The sequence below is a fragment of the Centrocercus urophasianus genome, unplaced genomic scaffold (assembly GCF_019232065.1).
Source record: "Centrocercus urophasianus isolate 14NV4802_14NV808 unplaced genomic scaffold, USGS_Curo_1.0 seq_11, whole genome shotgun sequence".
Taxonomy (NCBI): domain Eukaryota; kingdom Metazoa; phylum Chordata; class Aves; order Galliformes; family Phasianidae; genus Centrocercus; species Centrocercus urophasianus.
The window spans coordinates 13,034,081-13,039,655 of NW_024884253.1; positions in this window are offsets into that span (position 1 = coordinate 13,034,081).

Below are 5,575 nucleotides of genomic sequence, written 5' to 3' on the forward strand. Positions count from 1 at the left end.
AGAAAACTAATTGGATACAGGGACCAGCTGCTGGAGAAGTTTGGATGTCAACTTCAAATGGTAATGTGAGTGGTTTGCACTGGCTTCTGGGTACACATTCAAAATACTCCATCACTACAGTCTTACAGAAAAGGCTGGGTTGTGTATTATAAAATCTGAGCGTTTCAGCCAGAGAGATTCATCTTTAATGTCAAGATACACTAATCCTGTTTAATTTAAGACTGATTTTTTTAAAAGCAGTTCTCACTGTAGAACTCCGTGTGATGATGTTCCCCCTTGGGAAAGATGATGCTCATTGGTATCTGTGAAACCAGGTGCTCCTGCATGCTGCAGACCTGCAGTTTCTCCCTATCTCTGAGATTAAGCTATTTTAAAGCAGGGATGGATATTGTAAATCATTAGTCCCCTTGTTAGCATTTTAATCATGGCACTGGGCTGAGCAATCCGCCTTCGTGAGTCCAGGGAGATGAGTTTGGAACAGAGGTACCCATAGCAGAAACATTCCTGCTGTTGTCCCTGTTGGAGTGGGGCCAGCCCCACCAGCCAGGCTGTATGCTAAACAGTGGAAGTCCTGACATTAAATGCATTACAGTGAATCACACACCTATTCAGGGTGATATGTTGTAGCTCCATGGTCTCAGAGCTATGTACGTATTTTAAAAGATAAGTTTTAAATTACAAGTGCTCTGTACAGCTCATTTGTAAACTCCACAGCACTGAGTACTGCAAGGTACCCATATTTCAGTGTTTATCAGAAAACAGAACGCTGTTTGCAAATTGCTCAGGAATAGAAAAAAAAAGTGTAAAATGATGGAAACTGGCATAATAGGGATTTATAACCATTGCGTTAGTGGAACAAGTAGGTTTTGTATTTCTCCTAGCTTTGGAGCATTGTAAAATACTCACAGTAAAAGACACTCCTTTCTAGTAAATTGCTATGGCTTTTTTTTTTTAATCATTGATTTATACTGAAGTGCTGAACCCCAGCTCTTTCAGTGCTAGCTGGCAATTAAGATGAAAGCACTGTCCTTTCTGAGAACAGCATTCACCCAGGTAGTGTGGAGATCTGATGCTGTGTTTCAGTCTCTTTCTCAACACTTGCTTGCAGAACAATAGAAGGAACTGTACTTGATTTCATTGCCTGAGAATTAATGAAGGGAGAAAAAAGGAAAAAAAAGGCTTAAAAATTTATCTTATGGAGAGATGAGAAATGGGCTTTACAGGGAGCCAATGCCACACAGTATGGAAGCTAATAAAACAAATTCAGAGTATATGCAAATTCTGTGCATTGGGCAAATTAGTGGCAGTTGAATTAATCCTGAATAAGTGTCCAGCACTTGTGTCGTTCTGTCTAGTTCTCCAGCTGGTGCTAATTTCTGGTTATGCTCTTGTTGCTGCTTTATGGCTTTATCCCGTGATAACCTGAAGTGATTGCAGACATAAAGGCCTGCTCTCAGCTCATCTGAGACATCTCAGAACCTCAGCCTGTACTCCTGGTAGCCTGGATCTGGCCCCAGGGAATGCTTTTTGCCCTACCAAGCCTTGTGCTCAGGCTTCAGCCACCATCCAATGAGTGGGAGATGCGGGAACCCACATGATGGAAGAGTGCAAGGCAGCAGAAGCAGCCTGGCGTGGCTGGCTGAGCACTTCTTGAGCATCATTGAGAGTGATGCAGGGAAGGATATGCTGGGAGTTAGCCCTGCTAGGAGAATCAGGAGAGATGTGGACCTGTTGGAGTGCGTCCAGAGAGGGCCACAAAAATGATCCAAGGGATGGAACAAGTGATAGGACAAGGGGAAATGGTTCCAAATGAAAAGGGGAGATTTAGACTGGATATAAATAAGATATTTCTTACAATAAGGGTGGTGAGGCACTGGAACAGAGAGGCGGTGGACGCCCCATCCCTGCAGACATGCCAGGTCAGGCTGGATGGGACTCTGAGCACTATTTTTGAGCTGTAGGTGTCCCCTCTTACTGTAGGGGAGTTGGACTAGATGGACTTTAAGGGTCCCTTCGAAATCAAACGATTCTATGATTCCATGACCTTGGTGGTGTTTGGGCAGGGTCTGTCTGCAGTGCGGTGAAATGTCTCTGAGGATATTCCCATCTGAAAGCCTCCCTGTGCCATCATTGTCCTTCACCATGCAGGATGAGCACCTAGGAGGCTGGACAACAAGCCTCCTCTGAGCTTTTATCCCAAATTAAATTCACTAGGGAAAGAATAGATCCTTCCATGCTTTGGTTTGGCATCAGGTGGTGAACACCTCGTTGTAACACTTGTTCTGCCATAGAGAACAGTGTTCCTCTGCGTTAGATTAGTGTACATCTTCCACATGTAACTTCTGCTAATTTAATGAATTATTTAGCGGCGCCACGCTCACAGGCTTGTGCCAACGCGATAATAGAATTTTGTACCGGCTATGGGCACAGCCAGATGTTCACAATTTTTCTCCCTCTTTCTGCACAGATTTTATGCAAATTACAGAAAGAACAGCACTGCCATCACCACCTCCCCCGTTAATAAATCCCATCATGGACTCTGCGCCTCTACCACCCAGCCCACAGGGACAAGCTGCCACACGTGAGCCCTGCTCTGTGCAAGTCAGGGCTGCCTGCTGCTGGGATGGAAGGGGCCACCAGGAGCCATTTCATCACTTGCCCACTCGCACTGCTGTAAACTGCGTGTAACTGCAGGCTGCACATTGACACGGAGGTGGTGCTGGGGAGCTTGGCAACCTCAGGAAGAATTAGATAAGCTGCAAAGCAGAGGGGCGATCAGGAGGTGATGAAAGAAGCACAGTAGGAAATTCTGAGCTGCAGAGTGTGACAGTTTTACAGAAGCGTTTTTCCTTTCCTTTTCTTTTTTTTTTTTTTTTTTTTCCAGAGATTGTATTTCCAACGCTGGTGTGGTTTTATGGAATAGCTACAAAGAGAAGAGCTGGCCCAGCTTCCCCTGTTTCCACTGCATGGCCCCCTCCTTGGAGGACTTACTTGTGAATTACACTTACAGAAGTGAGAAGAGATTCAAGCTGTGCCTTTACAGCTACACTGAGTGGGGAACAGGGGCCGGCAGCACCAGTTGGTGGTTTTGGCATTGGGGCTGCTCCTGCAAAGCTGTATTCCCCACTTCACTGTTGCACGACTGCAGAGCAGGACCCAGCTCGTAATGGCTTCCCTGCTTCACAGAGTACTTAAATATGATCTTTGCTTGCAACAACTTCATCACTGCACTTAAAGCTAAGCAGATGCTCCAGCGTTTTTTCTGATCCAGGTCCTTGCTTTGATAGCATTTTGTACATGAGGTCAAAGTTAATAAGCACCAAGCCCACTACATGACAAAGTGAGAATTACCCATTTGCAGAGATGTAGAAATGTCATTTATAATTCAGGTCTTTCAAGGAAAGGATAATTGTCCAATTTTGCTCTGCTGCATGAGAGAGAACAAAAACAGGTTATGTGTTTGTGTGCTCTGCGCTTTTTGGCTTTATGTGTTGCCTTATAAATTGTTCCACGTTTTCAGAGGATTGAAATCCACCTGATACCATAAAACGCTGCCCATAAAGTAATGCTGCAATAGCCATTGGCTTTTGTGGAAGTGCTATTCTTGCTCCAGACTTTATCCATGGTCCTTGTCATGCTGAGTGCTCATTAATTACATGCTAACTTCATATCACAGTGTAGAGGCTGATGATAGATAATTCCATGCCAGCAGAATCTGTGCTTGCTGGTCACTTGAATGCCTTGCCAATGAGGTTCCATTTCTGTTTACTCAGTTAATGAGGATCAGTATTATGAAACGCATGGCAAGGATTCAGTATGCATTACCAGTTAATAGAGACAATTGAGTGGAAGGAAAACTGGTTTCTGATGTCACAAAATGTCTCTTGCGATAAAGCATTTGGAATACAATGTTTAACATTTCATTTAGTGCTTACAGAGATTTGTTTACCAATTAATACATATTGTATATGAAATTACAATAACATAATAATTGCTCACAGATACTGCCCGATTATACTGGGTGAAGCCTTCCACTTCATTTTTCTTGTCCATCCAGTCTTGCAAATTCTCCGAACAGGTCATCAGATATCTGGTGCCAGGATTTGAGTATGTCTTTTTCTGTCTCTACATCTAGACTCCTGAAAAGATAATAAAGTCCCTTCCTTTTTATTTATTTATTTTATTTCCCCTCCCATAAACCTAAGCTCTGAAATCAGTGGAAGCTGAACAGTGAGCAATACTACAAGTTAGTCTACTTAAATATGCTATGGCACTTATATGTATAGCAGATCAATAGAGACGTGACAAGAAATTATGCAGTCTGCATAATTTCTGGACTTGGTAGGACTAGTATAATTCCTGTTGTGCATTGTACAGGCTTTTGTTTGTCATCCATCTACACTCCTCTTTGTCACCTTTAACAGGCTCGGATATGGGAAAACAGCTGGCAAACTAAGACTGTTCACCTGGTTGCTTGACCATCCATCTTCTGATTTAATAACTTTCATCAATACCTATTTTTATTTTGAAAAAAAGAAACAATAGACTCAACCGAGACAGCATTTTACCACATTTTTTCAGCAAGTCCTCATATCAGTTTAAACTGAAAAGATTTGTTCACTCACAGGTGTATTTACTTTTCTGGCATGGAGAACCTTGAGAATAAGAGGAAAATAAGAATACGTTGGGGGAAATAAACAGTACTTTTATATATAGAAATAAATGATGTCTAAGAATCCTCTTGCCTCCTACCTGAGTAGACTAAAATCCTAGAAGCTTCTTATATGCACTGACTGACTAAAAATAGAGAGCATATATCACATTATCATTCATACAAAAACTGCCTGCACAGGCTGTGTATTCCCTGAGCTGCTGCAGGCAGGGAGGGTGTTCTGTGGCAGTAACAGTGTGTGTGAGTGTGCTCTTCCCTTGCTTTGGCTCAGAAGTAGGGTATTGGACAACACACACCTTCGGGCTGGTGTGTTGCAATCAATGGTAGCTTTGTAAGCTTGAAAACTGAAGTTGCTAGTCAAGATGCTGGCAATTATTTCAGTAGTAGTAGTACTTTTGAAGTATAAATCAAAGCTATGGAGAAAGAAAAAGTGCAAGAAAGAAAAGCAGTTATCTTCTGGTTTTGTATGCTTCATATGGTGTACTCTGCATCACTTTGAGCACTAGCAGGTGAGTGCATGTCGTGGAGTTGTTCTATAGCCAAAGAGGTGCTCCTGAGAGCATCTAGGAGCCTCCAGACTGCTGGCACAAATCGCTTGGGCAGTGGGGAGACTACATGGGCCTGTGGGTGAAGAGAGGGGTGTGATTAGTTTCACTGGGTAGAAAAGTCATGAGGAAGCAGTCTTGTGGTGAGGAAGGATCCAGAGGATAGCTTAGAGTACCCACCAGGGATGAGCCTTGGTATAATACAATATGAAAAGATGATGAGAGCTGGGCCTCCTGCTGTTATGTTTGACATTTTTACTGCAGGAAGACCCTGCAAGTTCTGAGCTGATGCTGGCTGTGCCTTGCCCCACATGGGTTGGCAATTGCTCATACTGGTATGCTGTGGCAGGTGACTTCT